The sequence below is a fragment of the Peromyscus leucopus genome, chromosome 3 (assembly GCF_004664715.2).
Source record: "Peromyscus leucopus breed LL Stock chromosome 3, UCI_PerLeu_2.1, whole genome shotgun sequence".
In the NCBI taxonomy this organism is placed as follows: Eukaryota; Metazoa; Chordata; class Mammalia; order Rodentia; family Cricetidae; genus Peromyscus; species Peromyscus leucopus.
In genome coordinates this window covers 56,943,939-56,971,870 of record NC_051065.1, presented here as the reverse complement: position 1 = coordinate 56,971,870, position 27,932 = coordinate 56,943,939, and the positions used below count along the sequence as shown (strand labels likewise).

At 47.1% G+C, this 27,932-nt stretch overlaps 1 long non-coding RNA gene across 1 annotated transcript in view; it reads right to left on the bottom strand.

Annotated features, from left to right (window-relative positions):
• LOC119087600 overlaps positions 1–27,932 on the bottom strand; it is a 67,581-nt gene that overhangs the window by 5,774 nt on the left and 33,875 nt on the right. Inside the window, exon 3 of the long non-coding RNA XR_005091068.1 lies at positions 25,238–25,401. This is a non-coding gene — a long non-coding RNA (uncharacterized LOC119087600). The remainder of the gene's footprint in view (positions 1–25,237; positions 25,402–27,932) is intronic.

Genomic DNA, 27,932 nt, shown 5'->3' with positions numbered 1-27,932 from the left:
TGCTATTCACAACAATTTCCGTAACTCACACCAGCTTGCTCCCTACAGGCGCTCCAAGCCACACACCTGACACCAGAGCCAGCTCCGCTGGGCTGCACCAGCACCCCACACCCCGATCAAGGCGGCCTGGGTCCTCGTAAGTACCCCCCCTTCTCAGTCAGACTGCTACCCTGGGTGGAGTCTGGGTATGCCTAACAAAACAAGCCTCAGCCTCCTCACAGCGGGTGGCAGCTAGAAATGACACAGGTTGGACCTCCTAAGACAGCTTCAGGTGTAGACTTTAGAAGCATCAGCAGATGATTCCGGACCTACCGATTTGTAATGAGATTTTAAACAGAACAGCTTTTTTCTCTTTTTAGAGAGATAAAAAAAAGCTACCCTCGTATAGAGGAGGAGGGTAAGAAGTACAGCAACTGACCAAATTCGAACGGGATGCTGGGGTTGTTCTCCATCAGAGGTTGTTGTTTGTCCAGAGGATCTAGCTTTCTAGTGTGCATGTGTGCAAGTGTGTGGGCCTGCGGTGCATGTGTCTACTCTACCCATTCTCCCTTCTATTTCAACAAACCAGCCAAGAAATAAAAAGGATGAAACTTAAAAGTGAGTGCTTGCTTCTCAATCTGCCGCTCTGACGTAAGAGGAAAGCTGCCTCTTCGGGGGAAGACCCCATTATGTTTCTAAGGATAAGGCCAAGTCCCCACCGTGTGTTGTCTCTTCTGTCTGTCTGTCTGTCTCTCTCTGTCTCTCTCTGTCTCTGTCTCTCTCTCTCTCTCACACACACACACACACCCCTGTCACACTTACCATTCCGGTAACCTCTGGGGGAGATGAAACTGACGGGGAGGCTGGTGAATCAAGCCCTGGAGGTAGTTACTACCACTGGAAGCTCAGTTCTGTCCTGAGGGCTGCGAGGATGGCAGAGTCCTCCTCTCACCCCACTCCCCACAGCTGCCACACGGGAGGCCTGGCCATGCCTGCCACAGCAGAGAACTCCACAACAGGATTCAACAGGGCACAGGAGCCAGTCACTGAACACCCAACAGACTTCCAGGGGCAGGACGAGAGATGCCTGGCCGACCGAAAAGGGAGTGGGCGAAGGGCTCTGGCCACAGCCAGGGCCTGGGATGCCTCTGGGCAAAGGCAAGAAGTATCTGCTGCTGGCCAAAGGACTGAAATTCCAGAGCCATTTCAAGGGAGCCTCGACACAGAACCCTGCGGAGCATAGAACCAGAGACCATGATGGTACACTGTATGTTGTCCACCTGGGCTTCACAGAAATTTGCATAAGATCAACACCCAGGCAGAGACAGAGGCCAAACTTGGCAAAATAAAAAAAGTGCTGGGAAATAGTAGAGTGTTTTGTAAAATAAAAATATTTGTCTGGAATTGAGAAGGAAAAGAAATAACCGAACGGCATAGGACATATCTTACAGATGAGTGCATTCATGTACCAGGTCTGGGTTCGAGTCCCAGTACCATACCAAAAGAAAAACAAAACAAGGAGCAAGCAGCCAGCCAGGAGCCTAGGAAGGGTGAGAGCAGGGCAGGCCCCAGCCAGAACAGAGAGTTCACATGGCCTGGGCGTGTGCTAGCTTCCATTTGGCCCACCCACGGATTCTGGGGCAAACAAATTCTTGGCTGAGCAGGTATGTGTGGGAGGCCTGATCACTTTCCAGCAGCAGAGCTTTGCCCAGAACTACTTAATCAGGATTTTTTCAAGGTCACATATTAAAAAGCCGATGTTACAGCCTTATAAAACAAACAACCCTGGAGTCCAGGGGGCAGGAGGGTAGGCGGCGCTAGGAAGGCAAGGCCAGAGGATTATTCTCATGTGAGCTAACTTTCTATCCACTCAGAACACAGATAAGCAGGCAAACGCAGACAGGAGAAATAGTAGCTAATTTTGCTACACATGCTTGTGCTTTCTTGGGCGCACTCTTTCCCTCCCTCTCCTTCCCTCTCCCCCTCTCTGGAAGGCAGAATTCAAACCCTCTTCTATGGGTCACTACCACCATCACCATAGCTGTTGCACAGAGGCAAACAGAGAGTGATGATGATTCACCTAGGAACACACGAGGTTCCACATCCCTGTGGGCCCTGCTAGCCTGCCCCTCAATAAGACAGAACTGTAACAAGAGCCCTCTTCCAGTTACAGTACACCCAATGAATTTCCCCAGCGTCCTGGTGTTCTTCAGGCGCCTTTCTTCAGTGTATTATCATCAGAACTGGTCTCTCCCTTTTAGTACAAACAGGACAGCACCATCCCCGATCCTTTAAAAAGCCCTGTTTTGGAGGGCTGCAAACATCAAGGCTTCACCCACCACTCACCCTCTCACTGCCTGTTTAGAAGACAGTCTAGCAAAGCTTTGATCCTGTTAGCAGTACCCGTGGACAAGCTTCTGAAAGGGCCTTACGGTTACTGATCGCAGTGGGTGTTTTGTTGCTATCTTTTAAGCACACCTTGACGGTAAGAACATGGGGTGGTTTCCAGGATGCCCCCCTGTCCAGTTCTAGCTTGTTCCCTGGCGGGTGCCTGGAACTCTCCAGGATCTAACACAGAACTAGGCACTCTAGATTGCTCACGTGGGTAAATAGATGAATGGATGAACAAACAGAAAGCGATTAATTCTTAGAGGCTGAGTTTAGGGCAAACTTATGACGCACGCAAGATCAACGAGCAGCCAAGCTGGGCACAGTTATCACTCTAAAGGTCTAAATCTGAATGAGGAAAAAAAATCATCTGGCCATTAACTCTAAAGACACCTTAGGCACATCCAAACAGGTAATGGAGTGGCATGGGGGGGGCTTATTAGCAATGGATTCTATTTTCAAAACACACAGCTTATGCACATAACAAAGACATAATGGGGTGAGTATGCGTGAGACCTACACTATTTTTCTATGACATCACACTCTCCCCAAAGGTACCAAGCCTTAGGATGCCATCTGTTCTATTATCCATCCCCACATCTGGATCTTCGAGTCCACAAGGGCCTGTTTACCCCCTTTCAGGAGGCTTTCCCCGACTTTCCAGACACAGGAGTTGCTCTTCTTGCTTGTAGTCAAAAGCACTTGGGGCTGAAGAGATGGCTCAGTGGTTAAGAGTATGGGTTGTTCTTCCAAAGGACCTGGGTTCAAGTCCCAGCACCCATATGGCAGCTCTCAACTGTCTAACTTTAGGTCCAGGGGATCCAACATCCTCACACAGATACACATGCAGGCAAAAATCCAATGCACATAGAGAGTTGTGTTTTTGTAAGAGTATGTTAAAACACAACAGAACAAAACACTGAACTCTTTGTTTACAAACTCACTCTCCAAACTAAACTGCAGTTCTTTTCCCCACCTGTATTCTCTACCTATCCCAACTTCATCCCTGTACACAGGGAACAAAACCTTTTCTGAACACCAATCAGGCATCTAGTCAGTACAGACTGTTTTTAAAGATGCCCACGAGGGGCTGGAGAGATGGCTTAGCTTAGATTAAGAGCACTGACAGCTCTTCAGGAGGTCCCAAGTTCAATTCCCAACAACCACATGGTGGCTCACAACCATCTCTAGTGGGAGCTTCTGGCATAAGGGCATACATGCAGACAGAGCATTCATACATAAAATAAATCAGTCTAAAATAAAAGGGAGGTAGGGGATGCCCACGAAGTGTTCCCAAGATATCAATACACGGGTTTCTAACATCCAAATGTACTCAACATTTTAAAGCTGTAGTTTAAACTCTGCAATGGCTGATGTGCAAGCCTCCCAAAAGCAGCAGGTTGTTATCTACTATGTGACAGGTCACTGCACCCAGGAGGCTGCTTTCAAGGCCTGGCACACAGGAGAATTCTGAGTGTGACATGCCATTGAGAAGTCTTTTGTGTGGTTATTGTGTTGGAGGACAGGGTCTCACTCTACCCCTCAGTCTGGCCTGGAACTCATTATGTAGCCCAAGCTGGTCTCCCTCAGCTTTCCAAGTGCTGGGATTACAGGCTTCAACGGCCCTATCTATCCCAGCTAAGTATCTGAAAACGTGCGTCAGGGTCCGCTCCCGTGTTTGTGTGTATGCAGTCCACTCTCCTGAACTTAGGGGAAGCATACATGTGCCAAGCCATTCCTGAGTGTGGCCTCCTAGGCGACACCGAATCACTGCACTTACAGACCTTTGGGATAGTAGTAGCCTATCTGAGAAGGGCCAAATATTTATTCTAAGAACGAGGCATTTCCTGTGTGCCTAGGTGTGATACGGGATGTCAGCAGCTTTTTCCTCGGTTTAGTTACAGAGCTACAGCTTGAAAACAAGAATTCCCTACCCTTAGATTGGATGAATTGGAAACCAAAAAGCAGAGAAGAGCCTGGGCACGTTATTGAAAATGAACCAAACCCTATTGCTATTTTCAGATAATTACCTGTGAGGAAAGCTTTCCAAAGGCTGCACATCTAAAGCAGAGTGTACAGCACTGCTCACCACGGGGGCTGGTGTGGACACAGCTACCACACAGCTAATAGCACCTCATTCACGGCTCTGCATTCAGGGGACACATCACCCAGCAGGCATGAGACTCTGGGTTCAACCCCTGCATCACAAACTAATCTGTTCTTCTTTAACGGTTACGACCCTGCCTCAGTGTTTCCCAAACCTTGGCCTATGTGTTAGCTGCTGAGGACCTGGGCCGGTTAATCTACCTGTTCAGATGGAAGATAGGCTGATTTGGAGTGTAGCTCCACAGAGATTCCCTTTGGACAGAGAAAACAGTTAAGAATCATCCAAGGAGAGGCAGGTACTGGAAAGCGAGAACTCAGCATCTGGCTTCCATGGTTTGATAACAGCGCCCTCGGTTCGAACACAGAAGAACCCCTGACCAAGACACATCCATCTTCTGTGTTGGAATGGGGAAGGTGATGTCCAAGGCTCACTTAGATCAAACTGAAAACGCCTAATGATCTCCTAGAATATCTGAATGCCTAATAAACACAACAGAACAGCTTTGGATAACTCTACATTCGGAAAGCAAGGTGAATTCCTTTTTGCCTTTCGTAATCCTTCCTCTTCCCCACCAAGTATGTGGCCTGTTTATGGATCCTGGAATGTATTAGTAGAGATGAAGATGGATAAAGTCAATAATACAGAAACATGCTTTTATTATACAACTCATATCCTTCCACTCGACTACCTCAAACTTCTTTCACTTCATCTGTTCAGTTTCCACATCTAAGCCTGAACTTCCTGAGGACCAAGGATGAATTCCATCTTCTCTAGTTTCAGGTGCCTAGAGAGGCTGCAGTCAAGGGCAAGTTCAGGCAGGACTTGCCACTTAAGCAAGACACACTCCTCCCAAACCAGCCACGAAAGACAAGGCCTGAACTGCACGATAATCCTGTACTCTGAAAGTTCCAACATTAAGTTACATTTAGGTGTGTGTGGATTGTTGAGAGGGATCAGAAAACAACAACTGAGTTTATCAAATAAAGCCCTGCATACACATCTGAACGGTAAAAACATCTGAGGGCAAGTTCAGTTCCCAGACATCACACCGGTAGTTCACAAGCAGAGATATAGCTCTAGGGGAACAGGATACCTCTAGCCTCACAGCCCCCTGTACTCATGGTCCCAGACCCACCTCACGCCTTTTTACAAACAGCTGTATGAGCACAGAGTTCTGAGCCAATCTACGCTGACAACTTGAATTCAGAAGAATATTCAGTGACTGCCTATCGTGTGCTGGAAGAGTGTCACTGTGGAGGGCCATAGTGAATCCCCTCTGGGAATCACACCAGATGCCACAGGTAATAACTGGCTTAGACCAACAGGGCTTCTCAGCAAGCGTGACAGAAGAAACCCCACAAAAGCTGCCTGTGTGGGCTTCTCCTTGCAGAAATCCTAAAACCCAGCTGCCCTGGTAAGACGACAAAGCAAGCCTGTAGCTGGGTAGCTCTGACCTCGTAACTGAGCCCATCTAGGTTCTCGATACTAGTGATGCCATCTTCGGTCTTTTCTCCTTGGGCAGCATCTTATTGGAGCCAGTGTGGACATTCAGAGACCAGCAGAAGGACCGCTCAACTGATTCACAGAACCATGCTCAAATAAAGTGACTGAAATCTATCAAACTTTGGGACTCTATGCTACCCAGTGTAGATAATCCAAACGTCAAGACAGTGTGAGGATATACACAGATGCACAAACATGGTTTATAGTATCAAATACGGAGATGAAAGCAAAAAGTATTTTTTCTTTTTGGTTCTGGCCTACAAAAAATAAGTCATATTTTTATTAGCCTTACTTATAAGAGAAAGTCCAAAATTTTTTTTATAAAAACAAAAAAAAAGTGGGCCTGAAATATCACTAAGACAAAAGCAACCATAAGACTGCAATGGAAATCAAGAGTCTTTGGTTTTTTAAGACAGGGTTTTCTCGGTGTAACAGTATTGGCTGTCCTGGAGCTAACTCTGTAGACTAGGCTACCCTTGAACTCAAGAGATCTGCCTGCCTCTGCCTCCCAAGTGCTGATGAAATGTGTGTGCCCCCGGCACGGGATCTTGAGTATTTAAAATCAGGAAGTAGATGAGGAGTGAGCCTCAGGGAGCAGCCCTTTGTGGCTAGAGAACATCAATGGGCCCTTGTTTCTGGGAGGCAGCTGTGTTCACCACTACAGTACCAACCCAGAGATCCCGTTTCTGTAAAACATGTTCTGTGTTTGCATGGGGCTTGTCCTGAAGATACCATGTCATGAAATGGAAGGTGGTGTGGTCCTTTAACAGGTGGGATCTAATGGAAAGCCATTGGGGCAGTTACCCTGGGGAAGGTCTAAGGACTTCTCCAGAGACCCGGGTTACAAGATGGAGACCAACACTTCCCCAGATTCTCCTGTTGGCCATGCAATTTGTGCCTCTCACAGGATGTCACCTGCTGTCAGACCCTCCTCACCAACAGGGTCACTGACCGTGGAATTTTCCACCTCTAAAACTAAGTTTAACACATCTCATTATAAAGCACTCTGCCCTGGGTATTTTTAAAAATACTTAACAAAAACTGAACTAATACATTTACCAAATGTACTTATCAATTCCAGCTGCCCGAGAATGCAAATACCAAATGTGCATCCACGAAAAACCCACTGTCTAGGGACACTGAGTCTCACTTCCTCTCCTGTTGTCTCTCACTGACTCACCACAGTGTACACCTTCCAGTCTCAGGAGGCTGTTCTCCCAGGAGCAGAGCTAAGCTGTGGCGTGGGTAAGGATGGAGTGAGAGACCAAGCTTAACTTTCTCAGACGGCTCTTGGCATTTTCCAACAACGGGTGACTGGCCTTCTGTGAAACTTTAACCAATGACTGTGGTTCTTAGTGATCCTCCACTGTGAAGGCTCTACCTCTCTCTCTTTGTAAACGGGGTTTCTCTACATAGCCCTGCCTAGTCTGGACCTTACTGATGTAACCAGACTGGCCTCAAACTCAAGCAATCCACCTGCCTCTGACTCTGCCTCTGCCTCCCAAGTGTGGGGATTAAAAGGTGTATATCAACACACCTGGCAACTTAAGAGCGTAGCATCTAAACCTTGTTCTACCATTTATTCACGCGTGTGAGCAGCAGATTTCTGTGTCAAATGGACCCAGTGAGGCTAACTTTACAGAAGGGAGATGAAGATCCACACTTGAATGTAGATGACAAAGGCCCACGAAGCCCAAAGCATCCTATCTATTTTGGGTGATTCAACAGCAGGTCTTGCCCATATCCCTCATCTATTCAATGCATTTAGAAAGCTCTGTTACAGAGTTCCTCTGTCTCATCCCCCCACTGAACCACCATTAAGCTGGAAGGCTTCTTCTTACCGACGTTCTCTTCAGGGATGGCTACGTAACAAGGTAAATGCCCCTTCTCCACACACGTGGGAAATACACCATCACAACGCTTCAGACAACCGAAGCAAACATCCCTTAGGGCAGCTACCACGCCGAGGCCAAGGAGAGGGGCTGTCTGAGAACTGACGCCAGTGGCCAGCCTCTCAGAGGGCACAGCAGAGCAACAGGTGTCAAACTCCCAACATAATCAGTCTCTGATTTCTGAAAATGTCTCTTTCAAAATGGCTCTACTGCTTCTCGAAGCAGCACAAACTCAGGACTTGGGCAGTTTGAATTTTCTTCTAGTGACTATAAGCTCACACACATGCCGTGTAGGTGCCTGCATGTGTGAGAGTGTGTGCGTGTCTGTGTGTGTGTGCACATGCCTATCACAGTTTACTGGAAATATTAATCTTTGCAAAGTTTCTCTCAAATAGTCATCATCATTTCCATTTTCCAGATTATACAATCAGAAATTCAGAAAGGTCTATGTATGGCCAAAACCCAAGAGCAAAGCTGGGATTCAAACCCCTCAAGAATAAAGCTAGTTAACTGTTCAACAGTCATTCCGTGGAGAGCACTGAACACTAGACTCTGTGCTGACACTCGTGGGAACTGAGGGGCACATCCATCTTATCAACTGTAACATATGCACAGACAGGGCAGAGCAGTGCTGCATCCCAGGAAAGATCCAGAAATGCTGAAGATGCTCGGAGATCGAAACCATGTGTTCTTTTGGTTGTTCTTTTATTCTGAGAGGGTCTGGTGTAGCCCAGGTTGGATCTCCAACCCACTATGTGGCTGAGCATGGCTTTTAACCCCTGACCCTCCTGCCTCCACTTTCCAGAGGCGGGGGGGGGGGGGATTAGAGGCGTGTGTGAGGGACCATGTTTTTGGAGAGGGTGGAGTGGGAGTAGGAAGGCGAGAACTATGATGGAGATGGCACTGAGTTGCAATGCAACCCGACTTTGGACAGGCTGAGAGGCTACGTCACAGATGGAGGCAGGCTGACCCTCGTATGGGGGGCCAGCTAGCGAGTGACTTTCAGTAAGACCTGGATTCCTTATGAACAGTCTTAAACACTTCTTTCATCTGACACTCAACCGGGAAGCTTTCAGCAGATATTTACTGACTGAAAAAGGTAGGGAGTGGGGTGGGATCCAGCATAGTCTGTCGAATATTTAAATACAAATATATGGAATCTATTCACCTGTACATTACATAGTTCTTAAAAATATCTTCATATAAAAAAGGCAAGATGAACAAAAGCTACTCAGTTACCTAACACTGCAAAGAGGAGTCTTCCACATGCTGAACAGCACTGATGGAAATGGAAATGAAAACCTGGCGTCGTAACGAAATGCTGGATCTGCTTCCAACAGAAAACGTTTCTCTCGCAGATGTGTTAGCAGAGAAAAACAAGACCATTGCAATGAAGCCTGAAGCAACGAAAACCTGTTTCCTCCCCTCCTTCTTGTCCCTTTGACAAGACAGCTTGTCACGGTGAGACTTAACAGCATCAATCCTGGTGACAAGTATTTGCCGTGTGTGTGTGTGTGTGTTGTGTGTGTGTGTGTGTGTCTGTGTGTCTATGTGTCTGTGCGCACGTGCGCGCACGCAGAGAAGGAATGGAATAAAAAAGGCAAACCTGGCAGGCACACGAGGAGACAGTGAGGTGCCATCTGCTGGCGAAAGGAGAAAGGACCAGGAGAGATTTGAGAGGAACATTTCCAGAACAACGCATCAAATCCACACAATGAACCAGCTTTTCAGTCACCAAGAAAACAGAATGTGCAGCCCGAGACCACCTTCTCCTGCACAGGCCTTAGCTCACAAGTGACTACACATCCCATGGTACTGACCGCCCACCTCACTACCAACTACAGAGAAGACCACCCGGCAGTATGCTGGGCATTTCAGCTGTAGTACAGTACACCTACTAAAGCTACTGTATCCCAAAGACGTCTCTCAGTTTATTCAGGCAGAACCAGGAGAAGGCCTTGTCTAAAAGCAGCATCTAAGTTCTAAGCAAACATGAGACAGGAAAAGACTGCAGTATACAAAGAACATCCTTTACAATCCAAACTTTGCAACTTCATTGAGCTACAAAAAAAAAATCCATTTATTATTTTATTATCTACAAATAAAATGTTGCACATGACCAACTACTGGTCCCAAAGTTCATAAGCCAATGTCTGTGAATGAATCTCAACCATGTGCCGAGAAGATGCTGGCAAAGGAGAGGCATTTACCCACACACCTTTGAGAAACTGTTGATACAGGAGGGTCTATTTCCTCTTCTCTCTCTCTCTCTCTCTCTTTCTCGCACGCTTGCGCGCGCACACACACACACACACACTCACACACACACACAAACACACCCATGCTCCCACTTAAGATATTTCAACTTCACAGTAACGTCTTCCAGTATCTCTATTTTTGGCCCATGGCATTTCTTAGCATCTAAGAACTATGTGGATTTCAAGCACCACAAGGCAAGTCCCCAGTGGGCATCACTTTGTTCTCAAGCTACAGCCCACTGAAGAAGTTCACATCTCACAATACCTAGGGAGAACAGGCTGGTTCACAACACTAATCTTTGCAAGCACTAGGCACCTGCTGCAACTCAATGCTCTTGTCTTCGCTGTCCTATCCGGCTGTTTCTGTAACAAACGGGATTTAGGACACACTGGTGCTGAAACAGTGCCTTGGTTTATTTATACCTTCGACACATGGTGTGTCCTAGCTGCAAAATGAAACAAGCCATAGATAAAGTGATGCCTTTTAGGTTATGTGATGGTAATTATGCTCATTCTTTTGTTGTTTTGATTTCTTTGAAACATGGCCTCTCTCTATAGTCCTAGCTGTCTTGGAACTCGCTATGTAGACCAAACTGGCCTCAAATTCAGAGTTTCCTGCCTCTGCCTCCTTATTGCTAGAATTAAAGCCACATGCCACTATACTTGACCTATGCTGATTTTTAAAGCAATTATATCAAAATTTAAGGAAATTTAGTGTTGTATTAGTATAAATGGATCCCAGGACAGTCAGGGCCACAAAGATGTTTGCATTCTATTTATATATTGAAAACTTCTAAGAATCTGTTAGCTGGCTGGAGGCAGAGGCAGAGGCAGGCAGATCTCTGTTGAGTCTGGGGTCAGCCTGATCTACATAGTGAGTTCCAGGCCAGCCAGAGCTGCCTCTCAGTGAGACCTTGTTTCAAAAACAGAATGTGCTAACCTAGTGTAGTGGCCCCCGCCTATAACCACAGCACTTGCGAGACTGGGGCAGACAGACTGCCCTAAATCTGAGACCCCGGCTAGGCTAAAGTTCCACTGGGCCTGAGCTACAGATTGAATCTGTCTGAAACACAAGGAACGTGAGCCAGGTGTGTGGGTGTCCATCTGAAATTCCAACACTTGGGCAAGAGGACTGCAAAGCTGAGGTTAGCCTGGGCTATAGAAGCAGAACCTGTCTGAGCAAAACATTTTTTTTCAAGAGCAAATAGTCCACAGCACAATGCACCCACTCACAGAAGATCTGGCAAGGAGGAAGGGAATGGCAGACAGACCCTAGCTCACGTCCACAGAGAAATGCACAACTGGCTTGGTGATGTGGTAACCACTGACCCCAGAATTCTCTCAAATGACTTATTGAAAAATTCCATCCACACAGATTTAGGACAGAGATCACTCAGTGGGAGATGACCACGAGGTGGTACAGAGTGGTGGCTGGCCAGAAAGACCTGATGTTTGCGCACAGTCTCCCAATGTAGCCCAGGCTGGCCTTGAGCTCAAAATCCTCTTGCCTCTTTTCTCCACTTCTTGAGTGCTGGGATTATAGATGTGGGATGACTGAGAAGACCTGATCTGACACCCTCACCATGAGCAATCTGGAAGGTCCTGTGTCTGTGGGTCTTTTCAGCCTTCCCAGGTTAGTAACACAAATTAGGACATGAAACCCTACTACAGTAAATAAATGAGAGGAGATTCTAAACAGCATCTCTTTGACATCTTTCAAATGACTAGCCCTAGTCAATCATGCACCCACAAGTGGAGACCGGTTCCTGCTGGGGCTTCACCAAACTCATCTGTCTTTAGGTTTTTGCATTTGTCATCAGAGTTAAATGGCAGCACCTTCCTGCACTTGCCTCCTCCAAGTCTGTTGAGGGCAATTTTTTCCAATACTTGGAAAAACAGCATTCAGCATACCATGCAGCCTCAGTGCTATGCCACCTGCCCCAATTTGCTTCTTGCATTAGAACCTGTTACTAATTCCAATCCCTGTTGTTTTCTGGCCACACTCCCAGGTCTCACACTTGTAAGTTATCTCTGCATACTGGACACTTAACAGTGCTGATCATGTGCCTCGACCTGCCCACTTTTAATTAGGTAGGGATCTTTGAGCGGTGCTGTCCCAATCCAACAGTCTGGTGCCCTTTTATTGAGATGCAGGTTCTGCAAGGTGGTATGGATGGCTCTCAGAGATGACAAGCACCTCTCAAAGGCAATGGCCATCCCTGGATGCTTGGAGAGTCAATACTTCTTGAGTTATACCTAAGCTGTGTTTTTATGGAGCGTGAACATCTGACTTCCCTCTACAGATGCCCTGGGCACTGCAGACCAAGAGGCCTCATGTACAGACCACAATCAACACAGAAGAACTCTGATTGCATCTGGTGCCACTTCCAGATGCAAGGGGGAAGGAGGGTGGGACTCCCAGTCCAGCAGCCAGTGCCCCATCTCCTGCCTGCACCTGTGTTCTCTTCCACTAAATAACTGAATTGGGGGGGAGGTCCTGGAGTTTGTCCTCTGGAGGGTCATATGCTCTCTTTCTCAGAAAGAAAAACCACTGCAGACAAGGAGTCTGCCGGGGATAGTTACTCCATGATTTCGGCAAATCGGTTGGTCTCTAAAAACCATTAAGAAACTTCAGTCTTGCTCTCTGCTTTCTGACTGTGGATACGGCGTGGCCAGCCGCCTCAAATCCCTGCTGCCCTGACCCCACCACCACCACCATGATGGGCTGGCCTTGAAAGGAAAACCACCAAGATCTCAGTCACCTGGACCAAGTGTGGTAACTGATGCTGCTTGCCTCAATGCTGGAGTAATCACAGGAAGGCACAAGGATGTGCGTGCAGTACGGTCTGTCTGAAGGGGAAAGGCCAACAGTCAGCTCACCACGTGGACAGCACACGGGTTTTCCAGAACAAGGCAGAGTGCCGCTCATGCTCCTAACACCAGAGGCTCAGCCAGGGGAGGAACTCCATGCAGCCAAGTAGGTCTCTGTGGCCCTCTCTCTCGACTCCATTGTAGACAGAAAATACAACACTTTCTGTAATATCCTCACATGACAACAAAAATTCCTTGACCAAGACCAAATAAGCTTTCTGTCTCTGAAGGAGCAGTTCCTTCATGCACCGTCCTGGGGACACTGATGAGAAAAGCAGCTGACTGTGAACTCCTTAGTCCGAGATGACCCTCAGGTCTAAGGGCTAAAAGAAGACTATTCATTCTCTAGAAGAAAGCCTTCGTCTCACCTTCTGTAAGCCTGACTTCATTTAAACTCAGTCTCGGGCTCATGGACACTGATTGCTAGATTCAACAAATCTTCTGTTTTCTTGGTTTTTGAGACTCACTGGATAGCCCACCTGGTCTCTGACTTCTAATCCCCCTGCCTCGGCTGAAACTGCAGGCATGTACCATCATGTCTGTCTTCACGTCTCCTCTTAATTCTGGGGGGGGGGGCAATGAGGCTACAACAGACACTGCACTTGGGAAACTGCCCCCGAGTTTCTCACAACAGAGATTTTTCTCACTGGAGACTCACAAACACGGGGCGTTTTTCTTCTCCAGGGCTGGTGGGAGATCTGGTACAGAGTCAGATCTGGAGTCTCCTGATGATGCATGCAGCAACTTCAAAGGCAGACAAGTCCCAGAAAGTGTTGTCTGCGACACAGCATCAATGCTGTTTCACAGGAGGCCAAGTTTCATAAAGATGAGGAAAAAATGCCTGAGATGACCACACAAAAATCATGTTGGGTAATACTTTAACCATAAATATAACAGAAAAGGAACCTACAACAACAAAATGATTCAATTGCACATACCAGTTAATAAGCAAGGGTTTACTACCATCCCCATAAAGGAAGAGAAACCTAAATTAAAGCAAAATAATAATTTAGAACCTTCCGATGTCAACACTAAATTCAGACTTTTAACTCTGATAAGCAGACACTTCCTGCAGCCAATGAGGACGCGCGGGCTCCAGGCAGCCAGTGCCTCTAAGACCCGGCAGTGACGGAGGTACTACCTAGCGGTCAGGCTTCCACGGCTTCGGAGCCACTCCTGCTTTCTGTGGCATCTCTTCGATGGAGCTTATCATTTTTAGCTGTGCAAAGGAATTTCTCCGAAGAGTCACGTGTAATTTCAGCTTTTCCCAAGGCCTCAAGGACAACTCTTACTCCTTTATCAGCGTCAAAATATGGTAAAAAACTCAACATGAACTTTTGTCCTTCTCCTACCCCAGTCTGGAGACAACACTGACAAAATCTTACAACTCAAGGACTCCCTCTAGTACCCACCACTGGGACCTGCCCCACCTCACGCTGGAAGACTTAAGACACCAGAATCCCTGAGGCTTTGAACCTTGGAAAGTAACTTAGTCAACCTTGGTGCAATTAGTTCCTCCAACTGGCAAATGAGGTGGGATGAGATGATCTCAAAAGGGCTTTTCAAGGGTCAAAGTTTTGCTCTATGAAATAAACACCAAGCACGAGAACCATCTGAGGATATAGATTAGTAAATAAAAACAAACAGCACCTACCCAAAGCCCCAAGCTACTTGGTTCAAGTCTTACATTCCCAGGAACGCAATCTACTTAATAGTAGTGCCCAAGATCACTATTAACTGCTTCAAGATTCCATAAAATAGCTCCTGCTATGGTTTAGATGTGAAATGTCTTCCACAGGCTCATGTGTCGGATGGGTTTGGGGAAGTCTGGGACCCTTTGAGATGTCCAAATACTAGCAGGAAGCCTCAGTACCTCCCTAGAGCTGGTGGGTCCCTTCTCCTCAAGCCAGAGCAAGTTTAGGTTATGTCAGTCAGGTTATTTGTTCACAGCAATGAAACAGGAACAGAGCCTAAGGACGTTAAGGGGCTCTGCTGTTGTTTTGTTTCCAGAGAACATGTTACCATGGCCTAGGCTGCCGTGAACTCGATACCCTCTGCCTCAGCTTCCTGAGCGATGGCATTACAGGTTTGTATCATCCCCAGAAAGTTTGTGTTACTTTTTTTTTTTAAAGATTCAATAGCTATTATTTTAGTAAGCTTCAAAAATTGGATCAAAGTTAGATTAATTTCCCAACTTTACAGACTTTCAAAGTGGCAAGTGTGCGCTGTGAATTTACAGAAGAGGTATTGCAGCATAGTATTTCAGATCAACATATAAATAAGTGAGTAGGCCAACGAGATGGCTCAGTGGGCAAGGGCCCCTGACTGCCATGCAACCCTGGTGACCCGAGTTCCATCCCTGGAAGCCACATAAAGGTGGAAGGAAAGAAGACACCCCAAGAAGTCATTCCCTGGCCAACACCCACACATGCTACCCACACCCCACAAGACTTCCCAACTCTCACCATGGTTTCCTCTCCTCTGCACACTGCAGGCCAGCACCCAGGGACTGCACTAGGCAACTGCAATCCAGAGTTCCACTCAGAGAGGCCAGAAATGGACGAACTTGGAAAGGTCGCTTGGGCACCACCAGAAGGAGCCTTGGCAGCGGATCAAGAGTCCCCTCTCCACTGCAGGCTCCACTGCCAACAGCTTGTCTACACTCCCCAGAACCACTGGGCTCCACCTGCCCTCCACCCATCAGCTGCCAGCTGCCCCACCCCCCTGCAGCCATGTCGGGCCCCTTCTCCTTCCTCTCCAGGTTACAGAAATGCTGACCACACAGGCGAGGCCAACACGGCAACCTAAACACAACTTCTAACTTCACGCCAGGGCCCCTAATTTCTATACTGCCAAGGAGATGTGGTGAATGTTCTGGAGTCACTGCCATGTAGGGAGAGAAGGGGGAAAAGGTTTTCTTGAAAATCTCTTCTCTACAGACAGAACGAAAGACTTCAGAAAGTCTCCCTCTCCAAACTCCTCTTTCCACAGAAATTTCGTCATCTCAAAGGACAGCTCAACTGGAGCTGGAAATGAAAGGAATGGTGCGGGATTCTCTGAAATGAAGAACATGGTTTTCTGATAACGATTATTGACTAAACTGCAGTTAACTTGTTTGTCACTCTCAGAAAGCCACCGGTGAATTTCTCTGAAAAACCCAACGTCTTTCTTTAAAAGGAAAAAAAAAAAAATCCACAAAACTGGGGCTCTGCCAAGCGAGGAAGTTACAAAGCCCTGCGCCACAGGCCGTCAGATGGCGCCTCCCAAGGTGAGGGCAAGGCTTCCGGGCTGTGAAGAGGCTGCCGCATGTGCGACCTGGGAAGGGTCTGGACAGTGTCCTCAGTTTTCTTTAACCTGTCTCCCGACCCAGTCCAGGAGGAGGAGGAGGACGAGGAGGAGGAAGAGGAAGAGGAGGAGGAGGAGGACGAGGACATTGTAATATGGTCAAGCTGAACTCGCCTAGCAAATGAACTGATGTGAGTCAGGACTGGGTTTGGCTGGGGGAGAGAGGAAACCCAAAGCATAGTTAGCTTTAAGAGCTCTTCTCCTTCCGTTTGTAGGAACCCAGGACGGCCAGCTAATTCCTCCTCTCTGTAGTTCTCACACTGGCCTAACCTAAAATAGTGACACCCACACATACAAGGCAGAACAGAAAAGAGGCAAAAGATAAAGAACTGTCCCTGAAGACACATTCCTAGAAGGGATTCACGTGATTGTTTACCTGCTCCCATACACAATGATGGTAGCCTATCTCAAAACAAACAAACAAACAAAAAAAATAGAACCACTACAAAATACAAGCGAGAGAGGAGATATGGTTGTCCACTAGGGACCAGCCAGCAGACTCCCATATAAAATGTAGCACTAGCTCACTATTGACCCACGGTGGCCTCACCTTGAGGAGGTGTAAGGGTCCACACCCTCAGTGACTAGATGCTCCTGCTACCATGATGGCCACATGCTGTGAAATTTCCTCTGGCACTGAGGAAGCCTCTCTTCAAAGTTCCACAGTGAACAAGATTTTCCTTTCAAAGTAAACTAAGCAGTTCACTAACTGGTTTCTTTGTCGCTTTCCTTCCTGAAGAGAGCATGGAGCACAGATCTAGCAACTCGCTTTAGTAGAGCAGTTAATACTGCAGAATTATAGGAAGCCATTTTAAAAATGAGTACTTTATCACTCCTCTCCAAGTGTGGTCTCCTGGGAGCTGAACTATGGAGATGGGGGGGGGGTCCCTCCACTGTCCCCACTTCCCACCTCCCCATCACTCGGGAGCCATGGGTGTGCGAGGAGAAAGGGCAGCGTGGGCGCCGCAGTGTGGGCGGAGGTGCTGGACGAGCGCCGTCATCACTATTCAACTCAAATGCAATTAACACTAGCATTCATTTTCTTCAAAGACGCGCTGAAGCAGGGTGCCCCAGACCTGGGCTAATTTCTTGTCAACTTCATCTTTCTGCTCTAATTATTTCCAAGAGTTTGAATCAGCATCTCCTGCACTCTTCCACGAGTGTTAAGAATGGTCCCATGGGGAAAGTTTCGACGCTAACAGTATTTTTCCTCATAAATACACTTAAATGATATGAAGAAAACCAGTGCTACATAGCTTTACCTGCTGTACAGTAATTCCTCTAAGAAGCAAAGGTGGGCCAGCCCCAGGCCACTGCGCCTTGAGAGGGCTTTGAAAGGCTCAGGTTACAGCCAGAGGAGGTCCAGATTTATAGGATGCATGAAGAAAAGGTGACACAGAGAAACTTGTCTCCTCCCTAGAGGAACTATTCTCACTTCTGTGAATCCTTCCACATCATACATTTCCTAAAACAGAGGTATAAATACATCCTGTTTTGTAAGTTTTTGTCAACAACTTTCCAGTTTAAATTCAACAGTCATATCTACAGTTAATACATTGCCATCTTTGACCATGTATATAAGACTCCAGCGGTATCTTAACCCGAGACTACCAGGCCCAGGGCTGGGTATCTGCTCTGTACTTACCTATGGCAAGCACAAAGCCCTGGGTTTGATCCTCAGTGTCCCATAAAAGATGAGGCATGGTGATGCAAGTGAAGGTAAGAGGTTCAATAGTTCAAGGCCAGCCTGGGCTATATGAGATGCTATCTCAACAAAAGAAAGGAAAACATACGAACACTCAAGCCAACAAACAGTATTAAATACCGATCCTCTCTTCTAACTTCCTGGGGATTGCCAGTTCTCCAGACAGTAAGGCGGCATGCATTTTAGAGGAAAGGGCCAGCACCACCAGCGCGAAAGGACATGAAATGAACTGCAAGTATTCCCAGCCAGACTTGTTTGTCCTACCAGTCAGTCATCACTTCCCCATCCTTCATCCATGGAAATGTCACTGCACTTCATGGAAAGTGTGACTTCACAGTGTCCAAATGAGCCTCGTGCAACCATGGAGACTGCCCAACACTTGACATCCAGCTGAGGAGCTGAATTATTTTAATTTCATTTTATTTAACATATATACCAACAGCAACATGTGTACAGCAGCTACTGGCCAGTGAGAAGACAGAAAAAGAGCAGCTTTCGATGCTTCAGGAGCAAGAGGAACTGTGTACGTTTAGGTATGCAGGTAGGTCAGCAGTGTCAGCCTGAATACATACTCCCAACCGTCTTTTCTTAACACGTCCAGAGGTAAGTGGACGAATTCTACAAACCATTTATTTAAAGTCAGAATACACACTATAGAATAAACACTGAGATGGTACAATGATCTCTAAAATCTGAAATTAAAAGTTTACATCTACTGAACTTTTACATTTGCTAATGCATTCTTTCTGATTTTTTCCTGGCATGATCCTGCATGTGGATCACACTGCTTTAACAGCTTCTCTGCTGAGTGAAAAAACAAACTGCAAAACAGTATGTACAATGTTATGCCAACTGTGTGTATATGTTTGTATATGACTGGAAGCCATCCTGATCCCTGCTGGTGACAGAACGTTTGCAGCCATGGGAACACCACACCTGTCCTGTGCACATGGTAGCCACCAGCTGCGGAGCATCTCAGAGATGGCCAGCATGGCTGAGGAAGCTTAAGGCTGAACTGCACTTAACTTACATTTGTGTGTATGGGGGCACGTGTGTGTGCCGCAGTGTGTGTGGAGGTCAAAGGACACCTTTACGGGGTCACTTCTTGACTTCCACTTTGCTGAGGCAAGGCTGCTCCTGCTATCTGTTCCACTATACAACATACTCCACGGGCTTCTGGATGCGTCTCCCGTTTCTGCCTCCCATGCCCAAGTCAGGAATGCTGGGATTGCAGATGCTATCTCTGCATCCAGCTCTTTATGTGGGTTCCAGGGACTGAACTCAGGTCATCAAACTTGTACAAACATTTTACCCACTGAGCAATCTCCTTGGCCCTTACTTATTTTTAATTAGTTTAGCTGACAGAGTCCCAGCGAGCTAATGGTTATCCATTAGATAGGGATTTATTCTTGAGACCCACACTGACTGACCAACAGTCCCTGGGAAATGGGAATGGTTGGAGGGGATCGATAGGCTGTCACTTAAACTTTCTACAGCATAGAATTCTCTGGATTTACTCGTCAGTTTTGTGCCACCTGCATTTATTCTGTATTGAACAGGATGGGGAGGCTTTTGCTTGGGCTACTGTGACCAACAAAACAAAACAAAGCCAAACAACTCACCACCCCCACAGATCTGATGGATTAAATGGTGGCAGACATTTTTCCTAGTTCAAGAGATGGAATTATGAGGGCATGTAGACGTGGGTGCCTGGTGAGGGCTTTCCTTCGGCCTTGGTGTCTTTTTGTACAGTGGCATACTGTGTGGTGTGCTCCACCCATATGATCTCATGGAAACATAACTACTTCCCAGAATCCCCAGCTCTAGGCATGATCACCTCTAAATCAAGACTTTGGCTATGGGTGTGTGTGTGTGTGTGTGTGTGTGTGTGTGTGTGTGTGTGTATGTATGTGTGTGTGTGTGCATGTGTGTGTGTGCATGTGAGTGTGTGTATGTGAGTGTGTGTATGTGTGTGTGTGTGAGTGTGTGTGTGTGAGTGTGTGTGTGTGTATGTGTGTGTGTATGTGAGTGTGTGTGTGTGTATGTGTGTGTGTATGTGTGTGTGTATGTGTGTGTATGTGAGTGTGAGTGTGTGTGTGTGTGTGTGTGTGTGTGTGTGTGTGTGTGTGTGTAGGGGAAGGGGGTCCCAAAGGAAACCCCAGAAGCTTCCTCTCCTCCGTGTTTTTGGTCTGTTTTGTCATCACACCTACTCAGATCTTGAGGATCTCTGCAAATGTAACTTCAGGGCTCCTGATATCTGGCTCTCAAACAACTGGACAATAGCCTTTCTGCCTGGCCAGAGATGCCATGAAGTTTCCAGAGCTTACAATAGTAGATTCTAGCTTGAAAGGACACATTTAATGGTTCAACATTCTCACATCTTCTTGGACTCTCCAGATGCCCAAGACATCAGTGGAGGGGCCAGATGCATGAGCCCCAAAGCTGGAGACAACAGTACTCACATCACCTTTTTATTAAATACTTTTGCTGATTGCATATGTGACTGGTGGTCTTTCATGTTAGGGTCTCAGACCCTAACAACTATCAAAATTGCTTTCTTGGACCCTATAAAACAAAGATTTCTGGCAGGGTTGATCTGTCTGGGAGCCCCTTTCTAATTTGAAAACTGCCAATGAACTCTCCTTCTGCACATATACAGAATAAACCCAGGGGACCATTTCTGCAGAGTGCAGGATCCATCCCATAAGCAACAGATGCCAGCATTGCACCTAGCTGAGATCACACAGAAGTATCATCTGAGCAACCCCAGTTTTCCAGTAGAAAGGAAAGGACAGAAAGCCTGTTCCCTTAGCTGGCCAGGAGCTCAGTGGTAGAGTTTCTGCCTAGCCTAAGTGAGACTCTTGGTTCTGTGCCCAGCATTGCAAAAACAAAACAAAAATAACAATTGTTTTCTTATACTTTGTTAAAAACAGACATTTGCCACTAAGCACTAAATGTCTATAAAGCCAGGGACAGAGTAACAAAAATCTCAAGTTCAAGGCCAGCATGAGCCACACTGGGAGCCCTGTCTCCCAATGCATATCTGTACTTGTCTTTTCACAGATGTCAGTATGGCAGAGGTGAGACCAATGAAGATGATGCAGCAGAGAAGAGGAGGAAACTAGAAGGTTCTCAGGGACAGACACCAAGGACAAAAAGGCTGTAGACAAATGGAACAGAGGCTGTGGAGCAGGCTGCAGTAGTGCAGTGAGTGAACAGAGGCTGTGGAGCAGGCTGCAGGAGTGAAGTGAGTGAACAGAGGCTGTGGAGCAGGCTGCAGGAGTGAAGTGAGTGAACAGAGGCTGTGGAGCAGGCTGCAGGAGTGCAGTGAGTGAACAGAGGCTGTGGGGCAGGCTGCAGGAGTGCAGTGCATGAACAGAGGCTGTGGAGAAGGCTGCAGGAGTGCAGTGCATGAACAGAGGCTGTGGAGAAGGCTGCAGAAGAGCTGCAGGTGCAGATGAACAGAGGCTGTGGGAGGCTGCAGGAGTGCAGTGCAGAGGCGTGGCAGGCTGCAGGAGTGCAGTGCATGAACAGAGGCTGTGGAGCAAGGCTGCAGGAGTGCAGTGAGTGAACAGAGGCTGTGGGAGCAGAGTGCAGCGTGCAGGAGTGCAGTGCATGAACAGAGGCTGTGGAGCAGGCTGCAGGAGTGCAGTGCATGAACAGAGGCTGTGGGGCAGGCTGCAGGAGTGCAGTGCATGAACAGAGGCTGTGGAGCAGGCTGCAGGAGTGCAGTGAGTGAACAGAGGCTGTGGGGCAGGCTGCAGGAGTGCAGTGAGGACAGAGGCTGTGGGCAGGCTGCAGGAGTGCAGTGAGGACAGAGGCTGGGGGTGGGGGGGAGCAGAGGTGGGGAGGGCAGTGCAGTGATGAACAGAGGCTGTGGGGCAGGCTGCAGGAGTGCAGTGAGTGAACAGAGGCTGTGGGCAGGCTGCAGGAGTGCAGTGAGTGAACAGAGGCTGTGGAGCAGGCTGCAGGAGTGCAGTGAGGGAACAGAGGCTGTGGGGCAGGCTGCAGGAGTGCAGTGAGTGAACAGAGGCTGTGGAGCAGGCTGCAGGAGTGCAGTGCATGAACAGAGGCTGTGGGGCAGGCTGCAGGAGTGCAGTGAGTGAACAGAGGCTGTGGGGCAGGCTGCAGGAGTGCAGTGAGTGAACAGAGGCTGTGGGGCAGGCTGCAGGAGTGCAGTGAGTGAACAGAGGCTGTGGGGCAGGCTGCAGGAGTGCAGTGCATGGACAGAGACTGTGGGGCAGGCTGCAGGAGTGCAGTGAATGAACAGAGGCTGTGGAGCAGGCTGCAGCAGTGCAGTGCATGAACAGAGGCTGTGGGGCAGGCTGCAGGAGTGCAGTGAATGAGGAAGAAGGAAAAAACCGATTGCCCTGCATGATGAGCAGGGCTAGGGAGCACTAGTTTAAGGTTTGGGCATACCGGAAGCAAAGATGAATCAGTTGCCATGGGAGTGTCTGGCAGCATCAAGTAGAATGGGTCACCTCCAAGGGAAAGCACAGAGGGCAACAGGAGGTGGTGTGAGGAGTGGGGACCAAGCTGGCAGCACCCAACTGTTGACAACCAGCCCGGTAACACAAGTCAACTGCAGAAAATGCTGAACAGTGCCTTGAACCTAGAAAAACAGGTCCTAGTCTGCCCTGCTGCTCAGGTGCCAGAGCTTAAAAGGTCAGACATGGAGGGACTGGCAAGACACTCATTGTATACAACGGTGAGAAGAAAGAACACATAGGTCAAGGTGGGGGGGGAGCAGCTAGAGAGATGACTCAAGTGACGAGCACTTACTGCTCTTCCGCAAGATCCGAGTTCAGTTCCCAGCACCTACATCAGGTAGCTCATAGCCTCCTGTAACTCTAGGTCCAGGGGATCTGACCCTTATTCTGGCTTCATGTCTCTCTCAATCTCCCTCCCCTATCCCTTCCGGTTCTCCCTCTCCCCCCCACACACACACATAGGAGGGAGGGAGGGAGGGAGGGAGGGAGGAGAGAAAAAGCATTTTTAAAACGATGAAGCGTCCGTGGACAAGAAAAAGAAAGAACGACATGCGGCAGGGTGGATGGACCCAAGAGTGGGGTCAAGTACAGCATTTCTGACATGCAGATCTGGGCCGTGCGTAGACAACATTTAGGGAGTGGGGGATCGAGGATGGTCTGTTGAGATCACAGGTGTAAAGGAACCACAAATCCCAAGAGGTCAGGACATTGAATGGGGGCAATAAACTTAATTAGAGGACAAAGTCCATCTATCAAAGAGGTAGATGGAGCAATCAAAGTCCAATAAATTCTAGGCAGGGCAGAACACAAGGCACTCATTGGTGATGGATGGGAGAAAGTGAACAGATTATAACCACAAGGCATGTAGAAGCAGGGGTTGTGGAGCTGGGTGACGTGCCCATGATCAGGCCAGGATACAAAGGTGGGCAGCAATGGTCTGGTAGCTACACTTCTGGAATCCCACCTTCTGGAAGGTCGCATCTACCAGTCAAGTGGGTATACAGTATCAGCTGCCTCCTGCCTACTTTAATCTCAAGAGTGCCCATCAGTCTTTCCTCTAGCTTCACGTAACACAAACACTGGTCGAGTACCCAGATAGGTTCCTGTAAGCTTTCAAAGAAACGTCTGGGGAAAATAAAATTCATCTTAAAAGCTTTGGGAGGTGTACACAGTCACCCATATGCTCATTACAAGGTCTGAATAAATTAGTATTTCTGTTAATTTTTTAAATGTTATTTTTTGTATCATAAAGATCCTTTACTTTTGCTACAGGAAAAAAAAGACAGGGGAGGTCCTAGAGCCTGGCACTTACCCCAGTCTCCTATGACGGTTTCTGCTGTATACTTACGCATAACTGGAAAAGCAGAGACTTGTGTGTCTTTTCCTTGAAGATGTAGCCATCTGGGGTATGTTTTGTAACTATCTCCCATCTTCTAGGGTCTGTTAACTGCTTCAACCTATGGACTCATGAAATGCAGCATTTGCATGGACAAACTTAACCCTTTCACTCCTGGGAATAGGCTTGCCAACTTCTGAAGCTGCCTTTAAAATTGACAACTCTTGTCTTCTAGCTTCCCAACAGCTCCTCTGCTTTTCTTTTTTTTAGTTCTCTCTAACAGTCTTCCTCTTGCTTTGCTAGGACTCTCTCTGAACAGCCCTGTTACTGCACTATCAAGCAGACACAATCCATAACTCAGGGCAAACACTTTACCTCTCTGGTTAATTTCCTCGAGGGAAGAATGGAGGATGTGGCAAGCATCTCATTAGACTATGTATCAACCTATGTCCTGCTGAGAGCGGGTGGTAAGAAGGTGGTCTCAGCTCTTGGCTACTGCTCTCTGACCTCTGAGCTTTGAACCCTGCACTTGGCTCTGTGTTTCTTATTTAATAAGACCGTTCAGAATTACATCTACACTATAGCAGGAGTGTCTCTAGGCTGTTGGTGACAGATGGGGAACAACTGCGCCATCTCAAAGTTTTCTAGCTATTGTGGCTATCATTCACACAAGGCCCACAGATGCTCAGGGTGGGGAAGACCTCCTCCTCCTCCTCCAGTGGAGTGTCCTAGTCTACAGCCCTTCTCCATGCAGAAACACGTCACCCAACCCAAGACTGGGAGAGCCGACACTGGTATATCCTGTGTCTCTAAGAGCATCTGCTATTTCTAAACACGTGGATGGGCTGTCATGAAACTGGCGTGGCCTCCCTCTCTTTCTGGTGCATTAGAAAAAGTCACCTCTTTCTCTCATCTGGAATTGAACAAACGTTCGTGTTAAGAGCGTGGAGGTAAGGGTTCATGCTTCAAGGAGGTAAAATACTGAGTTAACCAAGAAGAAACAGACATGAAAGAACACGAATGAAGAGTCAGGGAAATCGCACTTAGCACTGAAAACAGAAAGCAGCAGCGGGTAATTAATCAGCATCCCTTCCCCACTCAAGGACTTCACTTCCACCTTCAAAAACAATCCAGCATTAAAGTGTGTGTGTGTGTGTGTGTGTGACCCTGCTCAAGGAAAGTGTGAAAAAGACAAAAATAAAAGCACAGCATGCACATCCTAATTATAGTGTATCCACTAATTAAATATTGGGAGTTTTTTATTTACTTAATGTTAAATGAAAAAAACAAATGAACAAACGCACACTGTGACCCCCAACTTGCCAACCGCGGCATTTGAGGATTAAGATTCTCAAGTACATACCTTTTAGTTGCTCATCTTTAATTACTGCTTCCATGGCTGCCTAGGAAACCTCCTGGCTGAAAGGAAAACTGCAAGTGAGCTCTCACTTCCAGCTTGCAGGCTGACTTCCCATCTTGCTTAACAGTCCGTCTTCCTGAGCTACTGGAGTCAGACATTTGCGCAACCTGATGGCATGGGAGGAAAAAAAGTTTGTAAGTGATGACTTACTTTGAATATTCCTAACAAAAATACAAATTAAAGATAAGTCCTGTTCGCCATCAAATTTAGAAAAGAAATGGTTAGTTTCAAAAACCTTACTACCAGACCAACACTTGAGATGACTCCGTGGTTAAGAGCATGTTGCTCTTGCAAAGGCCAGAAGTTCAATTCCCAGCATTCACATGGTAGTTCACAAGTAACAGCAGCTCCAAAGATCTGTTACCCTCTTCAACACTCCATGGGCACTAGGCATATATGTGATACACATACATACAGACAAAACATTCACATGCAAAAAAAAATCTAAAAAATTATAATCCAATAACAAGTAATTATGGAATGTTACTTTATAGCAATGTTGGCAAGATAGTGACTGTTATAACAAAAGATAATAGAGAACACACTGAGAAAGCAAGGCCGTGGAAATACCAATGGAAAACACAGCCAGCAGTCATGGGATGCTCTCAGAACCAAAGATGCCCACCACTCTAACCCCACCCCAGCTCAGGCTCCCTGCCTTCCTCACACTCTACCTACAAGGTGACCTGCGGTCATTGCTGAATAGGTTACTTTGCTGTATGCCAAGCTGATGGTGTTGATCATGGATTAACACACAGTCAAGAGTTGAGCCTAGGCTCAGGCAGCTGTGCAAGAGGTTTGCTCCAATCAGAGTCCATGTGGAAACAGGTTATAGGAGATGTGGCCCACTGGCCTTCGAAGAAAGGGAGAATGATTATTCCAACAAACTAAGGCAGACTCAATATGGCCAGCTGATCCCAAAATTCCAATACCCAAGTTCTGTAGGGGTGGGGGTACTATAGGAAGTGTCTCAATTTGAACTGACAGAGAAGAGCTGCAGCTGTCTAACTGACAACCTCCATGGGATGGAGTGACCATTTTTCTTGGAGGGGGGGCTTTATTCTAGCACAACTTTCCAATGTACTTGAAGCATGCATTCTGGGACACCTTGCCATTCTCTCAATTGACTTCCAACTATCAAAGTGAAAGATTATTTACTGAAGCAGGGTCTCATTGTGTAGCTCTGGCTGTCCTGGAACACACAGATATCATGCCTCCCGAGTGCTGGGACTAAAGGCATGTGCCACTGTGCCTAGCTAAAGTGAAAGACTTTTGACTTCATGTCTTTTCAGTGAGGACTAGGCAGAGCATTCTTTCTGTAAGTCCTTACTAAGAATGGACCTTCTTTTAAAAATGATTTATTTCGATTATTTTGAATTATGTATACGTTTATAGGTGTGCACACGTTATTGCAAGTATCCATGGAGGCCAGAAGGTTTCTATCCTTCTGGAGTTAGGGTCACTGGCACTTGTGAGCGAACTGATGTGGGTACTAGGAGTCTAACTTGGGTCTTCTAGACAGCAGTACATGCTCCTAACTGCCGGGTCATCTCTCCACCTCAGAGTGGGTCTTTATATACTGACGAGGGGCCCTTGCGCTGCAAAAGTCGAAAACAACAATACACGCTCTAAGTTGAACACGCTCTGAATTTTCTTTCTCAACTGCTACCCAACCCAAAGCAGGACCTTATGCTCTACAAGTCCTTAGCAAGGACTTGGACCGCCATGGGCCTCCAATGCAGAAGGACCTCTCCCGGGGATGCCACCAGGGCTTGGCATTTCCCATCACCCTCTGCAACCCTTACCTCTCATCAACTGGCTTTCACTCATTCTGTTAAACCCAGATCTCTCCTGGTCTTTGTTATTCCTGTGGCCCAGCCCCTATATCACAAGGCTCAAGAGGTGGTCGCAGTAACTCTTCACTGGTCTGGTGTTTGAGAGTTAACTTTCCAGGGAAAGCTGTTATACAGTTCCCTGTAGTTTGGAACAAGTCAAATTCACATGGGGCAGCATGCTATGTGATATTTTGTTTGTATTCTGATAAATAAAGTTTGCCTGGAGATCAGAAGGGCGGAGCTAGCCACTAGTTAACCATAGAGGTCTGGAGGTCTATACAGACAGGAGACAGGAAGTAGTGAGGCTGGGCGGAGACAGGAAGTGATAAGGCAGGGCAGAGACAGGATCTAGGCCTTTTGTGGCCTGGGGATTTGAAGAGGTTAAGAAGTTTCTGGTGGCTGCTGATCTGCTTCTCTGATCTTTCAGCTTTTACCCTGATATCTGACTCCTGGTTTTTATTGATAAGACTAATTAGGATCATGCTCTCGCCGCTGGCTGTTAAGACTGTTGTTTCCTAACTTCGTTGGCAAAGTCCAAATAAAAACACTTTGTTGTAAATGGTCACTTTGTGGCTTCACAACTGTCCTGAAGATGCCACAGGGAAACCAGAATTTTAGAGAAGGAAGCAGAAGGCAGGTTACAATTTTAAAGCATCCTACAAAGCTGAATCTTTGTGGCACAAAAATTAGCAATATATTTAGTTTTGAAAATGTCAGGGAAGTTCTGCAGATATTCACACTTGACAATGAAGGATGAAAAAAATCCCTTTTCTATGAATGGCTGTTGGTGTGTACATGGGATG